The sequence below is a fragment of the Protopterus annectens genome, chromosome 3.part0, assembly GCF_019279795.1.
Source record: "Protopterus annectens isolate FY-2018-M chromosome 3.part0, PAN1.0, whole genome shotgun sequence".
In the NCBI taxonomy this organism is placed as follows: domain Eukaryota; kingdom Metazoa; phylum Chordata; order Ceratodontiformes; family Protopteridae; genus Protopterus; species Protopterus annectens.
Genome location: NC_056731.1, coordinates 808,308,872 through 808,328,214, shown reverse-complemented (window position 1 = coordinate 808,328,214; position 19,343 = coordinate 808,308,872). Strand labels below are relative to the sequence as shown.

Below are 19,343 nucleotides of genomic sequence, written 5' to 3'. Positions count from 1 at the left end.
AGTAGCTTCCTTCTTTTGTTATACAATTTGTTTATGGCTGAGGTCCACCAGACAGGATGCTTACCTTTGGCGGAGAGGGACTTGGATTTGTTTGGGATTGCATGATCCATGCATTCTTGGAGATGTCCATAAAAAGCATTTGTGAAGGATTCGGCATTGTGGGATGTGGTATCCACTGGCACAGTGGGCTTAAAGGATACCATCTCAGTCTTAAGAAGAGTGGAGTCTGCTTTTGAGAAGTTTTTCACGGTGGTCTTTTGTGCTGGGGGTGGAGGTGGGATATGTACATCCAGGGTGATTAGTTTGTGGTCAGATCTCACTAGTGAGGGTATACTTCCGGTGTGGAGCATTTTGTCCCCATGTTTGTGATGATCAGGTCTAGTATATTATCTCCCTTAGTGGGAGAGGTGACTAGTTGTTCCAATGCATTTGAATTTATGAATTCCAGGAACAATTGGGGTAGGGTATTAGAGGTAAAATAATGTGCCCAATCTATGTTTAGGTAGTTGAAGTCTCCCAGTATGATGGTATTTTGTGATACATTCATATCCTCCAATGTCTTCAGGAAGGCTGAGTGGGGTTCTTGAGATTGGGAGGGTGGTCTGTAACATGCTACCAGTTGTATAGCAGTTTTGCCTATGGTTAGTTGCACCTGTATGGTCTCTGATGCTTCATGTGTTGCTACTAACCTGGAGGTGTGGGTGTCCTTGATGAATATGGACACTCCCCCTCCCTTTGTGGTTCGGCCCGGGTTTTGGGGCCGAAAAGCATGATGCGAGGTATAGCCTGGTTTCAGTTACTGCACAGACGTCGATGTTCTCCATGCTGAGGAGCGCATCAAGTGCCTGCATCTTGAGATTTAGACTTCTGGCATTGAGCAGCATTACCCTTATTTTTTTTCCATTTTGTTTTCTAAGGAGGTGGGTTTGTCTTTTGAGCCTTGCCTAAAAAAGGCACTATGGGGGTGGCAAGAGCCTTAGCCAATATCCAGAAGCCCAGTGGTGACAGGTGTAAGCCATCCCTTGTGAAGCAGCGTGGCTTGTCCAACATGTCATCCCAGGCAGACAGATATTGGATCCCCTTAGAATGACACCAGTACTTGAGCCAATTGTTAAAGCTGATCATCTTGTCTTTGTATTGTGGTATCATTCTTGGTGAGGGCAGGATGCTGCTCAGGGTCAGGGTCATACCAGCCTGGGCTACATAATCGGAGAGCTCCTCTATGTCTCTTTTCATGTAGTCCAGGGAGGTACGTCTCAGGTCATTCACACCAGCATGGACAATGACGGAGTCATATTTGTACTTGCTTTGGAGTGACCTGAGTGCGTGTGTTATGTGGTGGATCCTAGCTCCTGATAGACAGCTCACAGTCACCTTCTCCTTGTTCAGCCTGGTCAGCGGGACATCAGTGTGTCTGACTATAGAGTCACCTATTACTAGTGTATCAGGCAAGGTGTTTGGCCTTAAGGGCTGTGATTGGTTGACACACTGATTTATTGAAGTATGTGTTGCATGTGTTTTGTTTTGAGATGGTGGATTTTTGGATGTCTGCTTTGGGAGCCTCTGTTGTTTTGGTAAGTTTTGTATTAGAGCCTCTGAGTATGCCTTTGTGTTTTTTATGTGTTTGGTTTGCAGTTGTGGCAGGTATATGTGGGACTGGGATTGTTGTGTGTGTGGTTGCCATCTCCTCCTGTCTGGTCATGCCAGCCCTGAGTTGAGAGAGTTCAGCCTCCAGTTTGGCTATATAGTTGCATCTCTCACATGTATTTGTGTTTGTTGGGAGGAGGAGAGGGTTGTCTGTGTACATGAGACAATTGTAGCATTGTCTCAAGATACCCAGATTGACCAGCTGAACAGGAGGCGCCAGTAATCTACCACTCGACATGCTAGAACAGTATAAGGGAGTGCTGTACCTTTAAGGGAAGTGGATATTCACAGGGGTGGTGAGTAGATGTAGTGCTTTACTTAGTGCGAGTGCTTACTTAGTAGAGAAGTATTGAGAACAAGTGCTAGGCTTATAATATAGTGAGTAGTCTGGTTATACGAAGAGTAGAGCTTCCTTAAGGCAAAGTTTGAAGAGCAGACTTGGCGGAGCCAGAAAAAGTTTAACCTTGTTAAACCGGTATCGCAACCCGCAAAAGCCGTGCAAGCGGATTTTAACAGTGAACTACAAAGAGCTAGAAATGGTCCAAAACAACCAATTACTACAGCTTCTTGTGCTGAGGTCACTTCCTACAGGGACAGATAGGCTGCTCAAGGCTTCCCACTCCCACTGGTGAGCAAAGAAACTTCCTTCTATCCAAGTAAGGTAATGGACAACACAGGAACTACACCACAGCCCAGAATACAGCAATGCCTGTAAACTGGTCTAAACTAGTCGAGGAAGGTGGGAAAACAAGGATTATTTTTTGTTTTTGTTTTTGGTAGAAACACACAGAAAATGCAGAAACAGTGATAAATTAGTTACACAGGCTAGCACACTTTAGTGGGCAGCCTCCACAGTTAAATTAAACAAACAAACAACAAACTTTCGATCAAATTCGACTAAAATGTAACTTTAAGTGCAGATTTTAAAATAATGCAGCAAACAGTTAAAAAACAGTTCAAGCTAGTTCAGGGTAAGCTACAGAAGCTATTCCAAGTGAAAAAAAGCAAAGATACTTAAATCCAGAAAGTAGTCGCTTTTCTGGGTTCCCTGCTGCTAGAACCACTCTGCAGACCCACGAGGAGCTTGTCTGAGTAGTATAGCCAGAAAAAAATGCCCAGAGGTGGATTTTAAACAGTGAACTACAAAAGAGCTAGAAATGGTCCAAAAACAACCAATTATTACAGCTTCTTGTGCTGAGGTCACTTCCTACAGGGACAGATAGGCTGCTCAAGGCTCCCCACTCCCACTGGTGAGCAAAGAAACTTCCTTCTATCCAAGTAAGGTAATGGACAAAACAGGAACTACACCACAGCCCAGAATACAGCAATGCCTGTAAACTGGTCTAAACTAGTCGAGGAAGGCGGGAAAACAAGGATTATTTTTTTGGGTTTTTTTTGTTTTTTTTGGTAGAAACACACAGAAAATGCAGAAACAGTGATAAATTAGTTACACAGGCTAGCACACTTTAGTGGGCAGCCTCCACAGTTAAATTAAACAAACAAACAACAAACTTTCGATCAAATTCGACTAAAATGTAACTTTAAGTGCAGATTTTAAAATAATGCAGCAAACAGTTAAAAAACAGTTCAAGCTAGTTCAGGGTAAGCTACAGAAGCTATTCCAAGTGAAAAAAAAGCAAAGATACTTAGATCCAGAAAGTAGTCGTTTTTCTGAGTTCCCTGCTGCTAGGACCACTCTGCAGACCCACGAGGAGCTTGTCTGAGTAGTATAGCTATTTACAGAGTGGTTACATTATAAACAATAAAAGAAGGGGAAGTTGTAAAGGAATTCAAGTTAGCAATAGGTATGTGGAGAGATGTTAGTATGTTAAGTGGAAGAGGAATTGTATAGTGTATGTACTATATAGTAAGGTAGTGTAATTACCAGTCCAAGGGGGAAATACAATAGCATAAAAGCAGCTTTACCAAAGGGGCAAGGGTTTGACAGATTAGCATTATAGGGAGAGAGCTTATAGAGAATAGTTTGTGAAAGGATATGAGTTGGTGGAGCAATTGTGTAATGAGTTCAGATAAGATCGTAATAGTAGGTGAACAGGAAGTGAAAGAGAAGAGTCAGGAAATTTTATGGAGGGAGGTTACAGTGGCAAGTCCAGGAGCTGGCTAAACTTTTTTGATAGCAGTCTTGAATTCTTGTGGGTGATTAATATTTCTAATGTCAAGGGGAAGTTTGTTCCAGGAGCAGGAGGGGGAGAAGCTGTACAAGTATGCTTTTAGGCTTGTAGATTTGCAACAAGTTTTTGTCAGAGCTTCTGGGAGGAGAGTAGGGGGATACAAGAGTAGGGATATCTGGACAGAAAGAAGGTTTATATAGGATGGGATGTATGACCTGCAGCTGTAAGAGAAGTAGTTAGTGTAGAAAGTCTAACCAGTTTCAGGACTTAAGGAAGAGGCAGTGATGTGATTTATAGGTTTCATTTGCAGCAAATCTAATTATTCTATTGTAAGTAGTTTCTAATTTTTTTTAAGAGGGTGGTCTGGAGGTTGGTGAAAATTTATGAGGAGTAAAGCAGACTAGGGAGGAGGAAGGCATGTGAGATGGAGAGTCTAGCTTTGTTGGATAGGATTTTTTTTATTTCTGTAGAGCAATCCAAGTTTTTGATGAGTTTTCTTAATGCAATAGTGCACATGATGGTCACATTTGAGTTGGTCATCTATGATTACTCCAAGGAGTTTGGTCTTTCTAAGTTTCTCATGTGGTGGAGGTGTTGTTAAGAGATGAGATACGGAAGGTAGGTTTAACGTGATTGAGAGATTTTGGAAGAAAAAGTGTTTTGTCTTTTTTTTGGATGTAAGATTAACTGGTTGTTTTAGAGCCAGTGTTCATCTGATGTGAAAGATTTTTATGTGTGTGCTCAATTCTGAAAGGTTATCATTTGTGGTTATAAACTTTGTGTTTTTGATAGTAATCTTCATGAGACACATGTAAAGCCCTTATACAATAGACTCAGGCTGTGTAAGCACTGTAGCCTTAGCAGATGCCATACATAACATTACTGTCCAGAAGACACAGCAGCTATGGTACCTGTGGTTGCACGGACCCATGTTCAGTATACTGTTGCATAAATACTTCACAAACAGACACCAGTGCACACATACACCATGGGTGGCTGTAAGACAGAAATGGTACAGTGATAGAGCTTTAATGGCTTCTCTCCATGAATGTGACTTGTGCATACAGTCTGCAAAGTCTGTGTAGCCCAACAACATTTTGTGGGCTGTCTTTTGTACAAATGAAGACATGATGGTTGTTTAGCAGGTGTCTTAAAGGTTGTATGTCTGATGTAAATTTGCATAACATACTCATTGCATAGCTTAAACTATGTCACAGCTGACTTATGGTAGTGACACCATCTTATATATCATATTACATTATGGAAAATACTGTTGTATAAGGTAGGTGGAAATAGTTTAATACATAACACAGCCATATCTGATCCATGTTGTACTACAAACAAGTCTACAAAACACTATCTGCATATCATCACACAGACATACTAAAGCCACTGCTAATATGTTCATAGGTTCATAGGTTGGTACTAGGTTATCAGCCCTAGGGCCTATACAAGCCAGCCCACACAAATTGGCCTGGCTATTTCCACATTATTTACTTTTACTGACCCCTGTCTAGCAGGGCCACTGGACGGATCCCCTGGGGTGAATTTTCCTCTCCCATCCATAATTGTCAAGGTTCCTCTTGAGAGGGTCAAAAAAGGCACTCTGCTGACATGTATGGTAAGTAATTCAGAGAGTCTGTTGGGAGTCTTGGGTCAAGAACCTATCCTCCAGCATGTTTTTGTTTATTGTGATGACAAGGTTAGATCCCTGGAGCGTAGCTCTGAGGGGAGGGGATTTTTATTTGTAGTATGTCCAGCCAGCTCTGGGTCTGACAATGGCCCTTGTATGTTAAGAGATTGCCTTCTGAGACGTATATGCGTGCTACAGAGTATGGCTTTTTGTTTTATTTTAGATAGTTGGGCATCTGCTTTAGGCCTGTGATTCTTTTAGTTTCTGAGAGGGAGGCCTTTTCCAGTTATATCTTGAGTCTTGACAGACACACATACCAAATGGGATTCTATATTGGGTCTAATTGAGGGATGGAGACAGTGGGACAAAATTTCATCTTTTCTGGATGAAAAGCCGCGCGTGATGAGGTGTGCCACAAGAAGGATTTGACTGTTGTGGCGATGTGGTTATTATCGGTGAGAGACCACTGTCCACCTGTGTCCCTAAGTCTCGTATCACACTTTCTGTGTTTAGCGTACTGCCACCTATATGGTATGCTGATGGTGGTGGTCCTTCTTCACCATCTGACTGTGCTTTGTTTGTAACCTCCTTTTTTAAAGCCATACAAACTATGTGTTCATCTTCTGCTAGCCTGTTTGTAGAATGGCACAAGCATGAAACATCCTTACAACCACACAGCCTACTCTGATGAGCAGTGAATCATATCCTCTGAGGCATAAATGCAGCCAAACCTCCCATTCAGAAATCTAGATGCTGTTTTAAACACCATATGTGATTGGGTATGTGCCTGGTTGTAGCTCTCCTTAGAAAACTGTTGAAAATATCAGACAGGTGCCATCATAAGGGGCAGCAGCATTAACATCAGCTGTGTGGTTCAGAAGGAGCATGACTTCGTAGCTGATAGGTAGAGTTTCATGCCATAATCTCATGCTACTCTTTGGTTAGTCTTACCAGTTAATCTTACCACTGTTCTACAATGCACACACACTTACCAATGAGATATCTCTGCAGTACTTGGTTTGTGAACACCTGGCATATCCTGTTCTTCTGTCAGATGTGATCATCATGGGTATACCAGGGTTGACTACAAGTAACATTTGTAGTGAGGACATCAAATTTATAAAGTGCCGCTCTTCCTGCTTACTTATGTCACCCCCTGGCCACCATATAGAGTGCCAATAATTAAAAGGGGTCACTTTATTTTACCTAGCACCACTGACACACCTGCAATTGAGCAATGTTACAGGGTAGTTTGTCATTCCTGAGGCATACTGGGGAACTTTATATATCTGTTCAATTCAGCAGCATGCAGGTGACCTGTGGGAGCTCCATTTGTTGCATGTATCTGGACAGATACATGCCAAAGGGCATTATATTCAATGATTGACCTAATGAGGGCTGAGTAAAGGGGGACAACGACATCCCCATATCTAAACACAATCCTTTTATTTATAAGCAGTGCAATATAGTAGGACTTTCTACACATGTTGGTCGAAAGTAAGGTCACTGTCCACATAAATTCCCAAATCCCGAACAAGTGAGTTAACTCTTAGGGGCATATTGTTACTGTAGTAGTTCCCTGGAATAGATGACTTCCATAAAGATACAATAATGCATGTTTTGACTTTTAGATTCAGTTCATGATTTTGGCAATAGTTATTTATTTGGGCAGACCTTCCTGCAGAATGGCTAAGTCATTTCCAGTTGGCAATCCAGCAGGTAAAATAGAGGTTTATTCCCAGTTTGATTATTCTTTCTACTATGCCTAAGTGTGGAATTTTGTCAAAAAGTTTTGGCCAGGTGAAGGCATGCATTTTGTACTGTTTTGCCTTTATCTATTGCATTGGTGACTTTTTAACAGAATCCACCATGCTGAATATGCATAACCTGCCTATAGAATTCCAAACTCAGACAGGTCCTGTGCTTGGAGCTTCCCTATGACTTGATTGATTAGATCCATGAAAAGTCTTTCCATAACTTTGTACATGAAATTCACCAAGACCTTTGCCTCTGTTACACACATGGTGCTATCTGCTGGTAAAGTGGAGATATTGTGGGAGTAGGACTTTCATTAACGAAATGCAATGAGGCATGTCATATGGCAGGATACAGAATGCTGCAGGTAAAGGAACAAAAATCGGTATGCTGCAAACATATAATCTCATACCAAAAGTCTCAATGCAAATAATCTGCCCAGAGAAAAAGTGTTACAATCATCTTTAGTTAATGCTATCAGTTACAGAATTCCTGTAAAATATTCCCTTTTTGTGAGCAAATTGATGCAACTAGAGAAATGATTTTTCTGGGCTATGATACAGAATCAGAATTACCTGGACATAGTCAGGCCTTGCTGAGTCTAATTGTGGTGGCTGCCAAACAAGCAATTACTAGAAAATGGAAATCAGCGTCTAAGCCAGCTGTACTAAAAGTAGTGAATATAGTAACAGAGATAAAACAGCTGGAATTCAGATATTTAGAAAAGGGTAGGAACAAATTACACAGGAAAAAATGGGAATTGTGGGAGCAATACATACAGGGGAGGAATGAGGTTTAAAAGAAGACAGGATTTGAATGAGCTATGTAATGTTTGACTGACAATGACTGAATAGATTATAAGTGATCTATAATGTTTGTATCTAGAATTATGTCAGTATGGTTTGTGATGTAAAATGCTTGAAGCTGGGATTATATGCATATGGTTTGTTTTCATTTATATAAATGTATGATTGCCTCCTATGTCATAAGTGATAATGTAATAAAGATGTTTCTTGTTTAAAAAATAAAATAAGATGTCCCCTTTCTGCTATGCATTTGGAGCCCTTTCCCCTCTGTGGTAAGATGGATAGCCAATTGGTTAAAAAAGAGAACCAACATGGTGTAGCTGTATTGCCATAACATGAAGGTGACGAGTGGTGTTTCACAGGGCACAGTGCTGGGACCCTTTATTTGGTATTCACTTCCATAATCTACAGACTGAAAAATAAGACCTACGGCTAATAAAGTATACTGATGATTGCAAACTGTGAGTTATTGTCAAACATCCCTCAGAGGAAGACGTCCTCCAGCAGAAACAGATACTTATAAATGTCTAGTGTATTGAAAACAAGCCAAAAATACAGCATTGTCACATTTGGCAGAGGAACCATCCCCAGGATGTAGGGTAGACAATACCCACTTCAAAATGAAAATATAGTTAGAGTCCTGGGAATATGAGTTGATAATCCCATCCCATTTGATCAACATGTAGCAATAATGGTTGGTAATTCCCTCTCCTTTGATCACCATATAGTAACAGCTATCAGGACACACTTCAACTTGGTGCAGCAGATCACCAATGAAATATCATCCAGATCAAAGAAGGTTGTTGTCCCCTTGTATTCATCAGTGAATCACATCAATTATTGAACACATTCGGATGCACCTCACCAGACATATCAAACAGCTGGAAAGACCCCAGAGGTTCCCAACAAAATGAATAACAGATTTAAAATCCCTGAGCTACCAGAAAAGACTAGAAGCACTGCCCCTCTTTTCTATGTCTTATAGCCTCCTCTGAGAAGACTTATGTTTTGCCTTCTATGCACTCAGGAGCCCAGTAGTCCAGGAACTCTTTTACTTTCACAAATAAAGCAGGACCACAAATACCAGAAGAATGGATCTAAACTTGCTTCAACAGATCAATAAATCAAAGTGGAGAAACAGATTCATTACTCAGTATCTCCCTCACCTCTGCTCACAAGACTCAGGAGCCTCAAACTTCCTGTGATTCCTGCAATTACTGAGTTCCTCACAGTATACATTTCCCATCACTAGACAGTGCAAGCTTTTGTTTACAAGTTAACGTGCTGCTTGAGCATGTCAGAATATAACCTGTCAGTTTTGACTATGAATCCTTCTGACATAGTAATTGGTACATGTCATCTCTCAGTGCACACGCTAATGAGGTGTGGCATATCTACTTTCGCAGGCTGCAAATTTATGATCTGGAGCTACAAAAATTAATTCTGAGGTAAGATTAGTAAATTAAGCAGGCTGCGCAGAGTTTTGCTTTATTTGTTCAAATTTAATGATTTTCTTTCATATTTAAGAAGTTCAGCATACTACTGAATAGTGCAAATTCAGCAACATGATCAAGTTAAATCATGACAGTCAACAGTCTGCAAGTTTTCTACACCAGTGGGGCAGTGGCAACTGACAGCTGTCTACAGAAGTAGCGTTATAGCAGGGTGCATGGCAGAGTGCAGGTAGTGCTACAGGTGTGAGAACGTTAATGCATTTTTTCTTCATGTAACTAAAATTCTTCTTTTAATTCATTGATGATATTGTATTGGAAACTTTGATATGCTTTCCTTCCCTTTTTTATACATTTCTGTGAAAAAAAAATATGCTACAGCTGTTACCAGTTCTTTTTGCTACTTTCTTTTCAGTCAAATAGTGTCTTTTTACAAAGTTCACATACAGGCTGTACTGAAATGTTGAATTTAGGATATACGTTTTGTGACCTGCCTGCTTAAATCGTCATATGAACTGTAATTTTCTGAATACAATGTTTTAGGTAAACCATGCTAAATGTAATGACATAGGTTAATATTGACCTCTCATTATCTTATATAAGAGAATGGGCAAACTGTACATCAGCACACTGAATGGAGAATGAATGTTCTCCAGCAGGGTATTAATGTACAAGTAATGCCCGCTGAAAAATGAGTCCACCACTTCACGGCAGCATATCAAGCCACCATGGAGCAAGGACTGAAAAAAAAAAACTAATGACTGCCATTATTTTGCACTTGCTAAGCAGCACTTTTACTGCTTAGTGAGTGCAAAATAATAAATAAAAAAATGAAAATAAAAAAAATGTGCATGTGTTTATGTCTGTCTGTGAGATTGTATACATGTATGAGAGTAAGAGATCGAGCCATTATCTGACAATCACTAAGCAGCACTTTTGCTGTTTAGAGTGCAAAATAAATGAAATGAAAAAAAGTGTGTGTGTATGTGTGTTCATGTGTGTGTGTGTGTGTGTGTGTGTGTGTGTGTGTGTGTGTGTGTGTGTGTGTGTGTGTGTTTATGTTTCTGTCTGCGTGTGTGAGTGAATGCATGCATGAAAGGAGAAGAGACTGTGTGTGTGTGTGTGTGTGTGTGTGTGTGTGTGTGTGTGTGTGTGTGTGTGTGTGTATGTGTCTGCGTGTGTGAGTTAATGCGTGCATGAAAGGAGAAGAGAGTGTGTGTGTGTGTGTGTGTGTGTGTGTGTGTGTGTGTGTGTGTGTGTGTGTGTGTGTGTGTGTGTGTGTGTGTGTGTGTGTGAGAGTGAAGAGTGACAGCAATTCCTGGCAGAAACAACATCAGTTAGGAGGTTTGTATGCCTCTTTATCATACCTCTCAACACAAGAAATCTGAACAGAGCCATACATAACGAGGGATGAACAACCAAAAATAAGGACAATTTTAAATATTGCTCTTAGAAAGTTGCCAGAACAACAGTTTCTTTTAGCATGTACTATCTGAAGAATTTGAAGTCTGAAACTCAAATGTCTGTCATTATTTAATGACTTTAGTTCCCAGTAATTTGCCAGAAAACTACACATTTTATTAGGATGGAACTAAACATGTGAGCCAAAATAGTTGGACAGTTGAAAGGTAGGTTCTTTTGACTCTTAGCTCAAAATATCTGGATAAAGCTAAAATATACAGAAGACAAAGTCTCAAAATAGGAACATATTTTACCTGATTATTCGGATTTGAGTTAGCATGCCTTTTCTGAAACAGTGGTGTGCGTGGGAGACTGAGTAAGGGTGACAGTAAAAATGTTTGCATACCACTGGACCTTTCGGCTGAAGAAATCTAGATAAAGCCTAAAATAAAGAGGGAACAAAGGCTCCAAAATAGGAATAGATTTTAATTACAACTTTTATAAAATTGCAAACTTGCTTAATTAAAAGGATTTGTGTTAGTATGAATTTTATGAATGCAATAGTCTGAAACTCAAATCTATGTCATTATTTAGTAACTTCAGTCTCCAATGACTGATAACAAACCAAATGTTTTAAGAGTAAGGGACCAAAAAATAAAGTAAATGCCTGGATATCTTTTTAGGTGTTATATTTTGGCTATAAAATGGGCAGCCGTGGTGATGCAGCTGTTAGCATTGCCACCTCACAAAAAGAGGTTCTCCAGTTTGATTCTCAGCTGTGTCTTCTGCGCAGAGTCTGCATGTCTTCCCTGCAGTTGCATGGGTTTCTCCAGGTGCTTTGGTTTCCTCCCATGTTCCAAAGTCATGCTACAGGTGAATTGGAGACTTTAAATTGGCCCTAGGTGTGAGTGCGTGTATGCCTTCTGTGGTAGGTTAGGCACCAGGCTGGCAGCTTGACACTGTAAAACTCCACTGCCAATTGTTCTGTGGACCATTGTTCTGCTGTGGCAACCCCTAACAGGAAAAGCTGAAAAAAGAACGTATTTTGGATGTAAAATTCTTTCTCCAGCACCATTAACATATGCAGCAGCAAGTTTAAAACATTAGGTGGTGAACTATTTTACATCAAAAACATATAAAAAATAATGTAGTACTTAAAAAATGAATAATTAAGTAAAACACAACAATTTTACAGAGAGCCCATTATCCAAGTGCAATAATGCCCTCCAGGGTGTGTGTTAATGTGTTATTAATGCCCATCCAGAGGTGTAGAGGCCCTCCGCTGAGCAATAATTACACATTAACACACACTCTGTTGCCATTATTGATTACTTACAAAAACTGTCTGTTGTGATTTTGATATTATTAATTGTAACCCAAGAATGTAGTTTTGTATTATACCTTGAATGGCAGAGGCTGTGTAATGTAATAGGTAGACATTTTAATACTACAGACATTTAACTAAGTTTTAGGACTACAAAAGAAAGGAAACTGATGTATTTATGATGTTAACTGCTGATGATGTTTCTATCAAAAATAAGACTAGAGTGTTCTATATGTAACCAATCATTTCATTTAGGCCTTCCGTCATTTCACTAGTGACAGCATACATGTAATTGTCTCAGCTGTTGTTATTCATGATTATTTCCTGTTGTTTTCAGTTGATGATGACATGATTAATTTTTATGGCATTTTTTTTCAACATTATGAAGCCATGGTGGTACAGTGGTAGCATCGTTCCCTCACAGCAAGAGGTTCTCCTGTTCGATTTTCAGCTGGAGTGCCTTCTGTGTGCAGTCTGCATGTCCTCCCCACGGTCAAGTGGCCTCCGAAAGACATGCATGAATGGGCGTGCCTTCGCTGAAGGTTGGGCATCAGGCTGGCAACTCGGCACCATAAAAATCTACTGCCAATCATTAGTGGACTGGAGTTCCGCTGTGGCAACCCCTAACCAAGAAAAGCCGAAAAGAATTGAGATTTCTTTGGCTTTCTGGTGGAGCTGAGTTGTTTTTGAGTCTGATCTGCAGAACATTGCAAAATGGTTACTTTTTCCACAAAAAGATGGTTTGGAACTTGAGATTACAGACTGCCTATGTTTGCTTTAGGTATATCTGAAGGAAGATAGTGGATAACCTCCCACTATGCTAATAACACAAAGATTTGCACTGCAGTACAGGATGGAGAAGAATCTGCAGAGCTTGAAAAAGTTGAGCAACAGTCAGTATTGTAGCTGATGAAGTTCACAGCACACACATGCAAACTGAAATTGCTTGCTTTATTTATTTATTTATTTGTTTGTTTTGCTATCTGTCATAATAAAGACTAATCTTAATACTGCGAGTTCCTCTGTGTTGAGAATAAGGTTGATAATCACTAGTATACCTTTTGTGGCTATGCCATTTCAGGTAGTTCTCCAATAATTCAACCAAACCAATTTGAATGTCATAGCAAACTTTTGTACTAGCCTGCCTATCCATTGTTGCATAAAAAGATGCAAACAAAATGCCTCTGTTATGAGCATTAATGGATGCCTTGAATAGTAGAGATCATACCAAGACTAATGTTCCACTTGATAAGCCACACCAATAGTCCCACTACAGCCTATAATTACAATATTTTTGCACTCTACAATAATGCTTATTAAATGAACATTTTATAGTTATTGCTAATAAGGCAAATTCACATAACCCCTGTAAACATGATTGGTTACATAATGGATTACAATAGTGAGATCTACCATCCAATGAAAGTACTCCATCAGATATAATTTCCCTAATCCCATATCCCCAAATTATACAGTCCGTAAATGGTTTTAACTTTCTTTGCTGTACTTTGAGCTTGCTTTATCTGCAAATACTTTTTTTGCCCTTGCAGAGTTCTTCTCTTTCCCCATATTGCTACATCTGTTTAGTTAGTCTAGTTAAGTTAAGGAGTGTGGAAGTAAAGCACCTCACATGAGGATTACTCAGTACTGATGGATTTATTACACATCAGCTAGTCAAATGCAATCAGAAATAATTAGTCTAGGGACTAAACCACTTCTGCACCATCAGCAGAATGGTTTGGTGGGAAGAGTATATCTTAAAGAGGATACCACTCCTGTGAAAGAGACTCCTCACCCACATAAAACAAAATTCATTCCTATCTATATTCAAGCACAACTTATATCCATGGATGGAAAACAAAAAATTTACTCAAGGACTGCCACATCTACTACTACTGAACAGAAACACTTCCTAAATTATTTATCTCATGCATGGGTCCCCTCCAATTATCGGGTCTATATTATAACATCGAATTTTATAAAGTTTGAATGTTATAATATCGAACCAGCTTTGTCGAACGCTGAAAACAATGATGGTGCAGGACACCGAATTCTTTCCCAGGGAAAGAATTTGGTGTGCCATTGCTGTGGCTTCACTGTTTTCAGCGTTCGATATGTTGGAGCGTTACGGGTCGGGTTCAGGTAAGTGTGCGATTGTGTGTAGTTTAGAGTTAGGGGGTGGGTTAGGTGAGTTAGGGTTAGGGAGTGGGTCAGGTAAGTGTGCGGTTGTGTGTAGGTTAGGGTAAGGGGGAGGGTTAGGTGAGTTAGGGTTAGGGCGTGGGTGAGGTGAGTGTGCGATAGTGACAGAACTTACGGTTAGGGTCGGGTTAAGGTAAGTGGATAGCTGGTAGTGTATGTAAAGTTTAGTTTAGGTTTAGGTGTAGGATTTTAAGTGTATGTGTGTGGATTGCTGTTTTTTGTGTGTGTTTGTGTTGTGTGTATGTTTCTCGGAATAGCGATTTTTTTCCCAGGGAAAAAAATCGCTATTCTGACTGTTCAATGTTTGCGGATTTCGGTGTTTAGGGTTCAATATTATAACATTCGATATTTGTAGATTTCGATGTTATAATATCGACCCCAATTATCTATGGTATGCTGTCAGTTATTCTTATTAGGGTAATATATAATTATCAACCATAGGATGGATAAGGCCAATATATAACTAAATGGGATAGGTTATTTCTAGCACAAAAAGAGAAATTGGTTTTGGCAGTTAACCTACTACTTAACTATGAACCTATGAGGGTTACAGGGATGATTGTCCCCACCAAAAATGTTTTTTATAGTGATCCTGCATGTTTACTAGGTGTGTGTTTTGACAAGTTTAAATCACCAGGTTTGCTGTCAGTGGCTTGTGCACTGATTTATTTAGGGGAGCCAGTGACACTATTGTCTGCTTCTTGTGACTATATAATGTCAATACTGTGACAATATTGTGTTTACTGTGCTGAAATAATTCAAGCCAGAATCACTAATCTAACTCTGCACTGAACTGGTAGTCCTGATTGGTATGTTTTCTATACGTGTTAACTGTTTGTATGGCTTGTAAAAAAGTGAGCAAAACTGCCTAATCTGATCTTTTGTCTACCACTACTTTTGTAGAGGTCACTAGTGCTGTCTTTATCTATTAATGTACATGTTAAGTCTAAGAGCTTCTTAGCCCAGAGCCCTCTCAAAATGAACTCTGCACAGTAAGTCTAGCCCAGTCACCAAAATGCAAATTAATAAATAGAGGTACTGAGCTTCAGGCACAACAACATTGGCATCCTGGTGTGACGTATGAGATGGGGAAGTGGAACAAATATTGACACAGAAGGAAAATGGTCTGATATGTCAATCACAACTAAGCTAGACCACCAAAAGTGGACTAAAATAACTGTGGCAGTCACAGACAGACAGATAGAATACTGCAGTGTATCTTCAAGAAGATCAATTCCAAAAGCAAAGAAATAACAATTCCCTTTCTGATGAGACCTGGTCAGGTGTTATCACCTCGAGTAGTGCATGCTGGTCTTGATGCCATACAAGAACAGGAACTGCAGGCTGCTGGAAGAAGAACATTGTGAAACCACTAAAAGAGTTAATGGGATGGAGGAGAAAACACGTGACCACAGGTTACAGGTGCTTACAGAAGAGGCAGAGGGTGTACAATATGGATGTAAACGATTGTGTAATGAAAATGTGAAGGGGCATCTTGAACAGAAAGGACAGGTAAGGGAGTGAGGGCCACTGATAACAGAGTGTATGAAAGAAATACTCCGTGTATCTGTGAAAGTACTTCTTCATAAAAATGCTGTACTACTGATATGGATTGTAGGAAAGGAATCTTTAGGATCCTTCACTAGGCTATGGGAGAGGAAGAAAAAGGGTGTAAGAGAAAGAAGTCACATAGAGGAGTTAGAAGAATGAAGGTTCTTAACAGGCACTTGGTATAGGCTAATTATTTCCTCCTATCATGCAGAAAATGAAAGACAATAACATATACTGTATAATAGTATAATAGTGCTTTTCTGTACAAAGTGGACAAAGGTGCTGATTTTTGGTATTCATGTAAAAAACATTTGCTTGCAGTTCGTTGGAACATACTTCTGACTTAACATTGACAGAGTTGAGGTTTCAGTGACAGTAACATAAATGCAGACCATTCTGCATCCAAATTTTTAACAGAACAAACTGAACAATGTCTATGTGTATACCATGTAGAAGAAGAAGAAAAAAGGAGGCCATGGACATCTTAAATCAAAACAACTACTGAAAAATAAGAGGGTACAATAAGTAACTGGAAAGTGACACACTCCTAGGAGCTCTCAGGAAGTAGTTATTTAAATATTGTGCTCTATCAATTCTGCAGCATTCCAATCAAAAAGTGAAGCTCTAATGTGCATGGTATAAGCACAATGTAACCGTGGTGAAAGGGAAGGGAAGACCATGTTAAGTTAAGCACAATCTGCTACATAAAGATGAGCAAGAAGTACCTAGATGAACCATACACTCATTAGCTGCCAGCAGGTTTTATGCTCTAATGTGTCATTTACGCATTTCCTGTAGATCATTTACGTTATTCATCTTGCATAATTGCTTACTATAAAATGTTTAGCACTCAAAAATATGCATGTACAGTATTTTAAAAGAGAGAACTACAAGGAAAGAGCTGTTAGGAAGTAGGCACAGTGTGCCTACATTCCCAGTCAGGCAAAGCCTGGTTTGCCATTCTGGCTGCATCATAGGCCTGACTGTGAAAGAGACGTAAAGTTCTGCCAGAAATAACTTCTCAAAGGTCTGATAACTCTATAAACAAACACACAGATGTTTACAGGGAAATTCTGAAATACTATACTAGTTCTTTCTGTCATTAACTGGCATCAGCTATTGGAAGGATAGGATATGGATGCAGCAGAACACAAACTGTAATTGTTTATTTCAGTGAAATAAAGCACCAGTGCATTTGCGCGCATATAAACTCTGAGCCTACAGTTTCCTGACCAATGTGGATTCATGTGGTAGCCACTGTTTCATTTCCCCTCAAAACATTAATATTGTAATGCCATTTTAATCCATTCTTTTTTTTCTAATAAAATGAATTTTCTATGGCATCTGTGTTTCAGATAAAATAAACAGTATGCTTCATATGTGCCAAGAACAAGCACATTGAAGCGTGAAACAGTGTGAAAGATTTTTAGCAGACCCAAGGATGATTAAACATACATAGAATATGCTTACAGAATAATTTGTTTACTGCATTTCTGTCTTCATGAAAGATTGTTTGCTATGTTCTACTTACAATTTACATCACTATGCAGACTATAAACCTTTTTTTCTTTTATTATTATTTATTATTATTATATTATTTTATTTTACATTTGTTAACGCAGTATAATGACATATTTTGAATTGACTTAGAGAAGTTGCAAGTGTGATGTTATTTGGGAGAGAGTTCCATATTTTACCAGTGGTGTTGGCCAAAGGCTTTAATTCTATATAGGGTCCCAGTTTTCTTGTGTGGACTGACTTAATGGCTTGGTATATATATATATCAAATCTGAGTTTATTGTCAATGTTTACTCCTAGCTTTGTATAGGTGTCTTTTGTTTGTATTTAAGATCAGGAGATGGTTGTAGTTAGTAGATTTGCAAGAGAGGCATTGGAACATATTATGTCATCTGCATATTGAATGCAGGTGGCTACTGTTTGGATGTCGTTTATGAAGACTGAAAAGAGGAGAGGTCCTAATATGGAACCTTGAGGAACTCCTATGGTATATTTCAAGAAATTTTCATATTGTCCAATTTGGTTTGCAAATCCCATTCTTCACATATGAGTGGGGACAAGAAAATTCTAACCACAGACACCATGCACAGTACAGTCCTTTTGAAAAGTAAAGTGACTGATTTTTAGTAATTAAATTAAAGGTTAACTGAATGCGGAGTCTGTTTTTCTGCACCACTGCAAAAAGTATAAAGTGGTTACACAACTAATTTTCCAAATGTCTATATATGTTTAGTTGTATTTGTGTTCACTAACCAAGGAATTAGTGTTTACAGAATAAAAATAATGGCATGGCAACATCTGTAATCATTTATTTGATTTTTTTTTTTGCAAAACATGGCAAACCATAAAATAAAAACATTTGTATGACTGATACAAGATAATATAATGGATACCAAAAGCAATTTAGTGATTTAGTAGATGTGTTAACTTTACATTAAAAGGCAATGAGGCAGAAGAAACCAAAACCCACAGCTAGCTTACCAATGTATCTAACACTACTGAGAAAAAATATTAACTCTTTAGCATGCTATCAAAATCTAAAATTAATATGACATTAAGTTCTGACACTTTTGTGTAGGGACAATACTGCTTCAGGTGGGGGGGGTGGATAAAAGAAAAATGTTCTGATTTACCTTCAGGTTAAAATAGAGATACATTATAACCTCCTCCCCATCTGGGCGTACACCCCATCTTTGGAAACTAAAGTGACAAATTTGCATATGCTAGACTTTAGCAACAACAAACTAGTTATCTGCTTTTGTTTACATCCAGAATTAATATCACCCCCCTTACCTATATCAGTATTCAAAGAGATTTGATTATTTGCATAAAAAGTTGTTTAGAAAGGGAGCATTTCAACTGGAAGCTATAAATATTCTTGTCAAAGTGGAAAATTGTAACAGCCAAAGTTTCTGAATAGTATATAGATTTAGCCACATAAGATAATCTCTCAGAATCCATACACCAACCACCACCACTGAGAGAGGGACACCCAGAATGCTAGCAGCTATGTCAAGGAACACTTGCCAAATGTGGAAGAGTTTAGCACATACCCAGAATTTTTGATCTCATCAGCTCCTACTCAGGCATTCTGGGCTTATCCCTTACTTTATACAGTAAACTCTCAGTTAACAGGAACTCAAGCAACCAGAACGCTCAAGCAACCAGAAAAAAATCGAAGAAATACAGTACAGTATGAACAATTCAGTTTTTCATGTGTTGCACTTTGTTTTCCCCCTGCAGAAACATATCTTACATTTATAGAGTTTTAGAATTTTAAAACAGAAGATACAAATAAATTCCCTCTCTCCCTAACCTGAGAACAAGTTAAACCAAACAAGTCAAATCACTAAAATGTCAACACTCACTCCATACTCCCTCAGTCAGCTTGCATCAGATTACACATTCTCTCTCTCATCTCTCACA

The 19,343-nt window shown here is 39.0% G+C and overlaps 1 protein-coding gene across 1 annotated transcript in view; it reads right to left on the bottom strand.

Moving 5' to 3' along the window:
• The window catches only part of SUSD5 (sushi domain containing 5), a 449,691-nt gene that overhangs the window by 154,572 nt on the left and 275,776 nt on the right, over nucleotides 1-19,343 (bottom strand). The window lies entirely within an intron of this gene.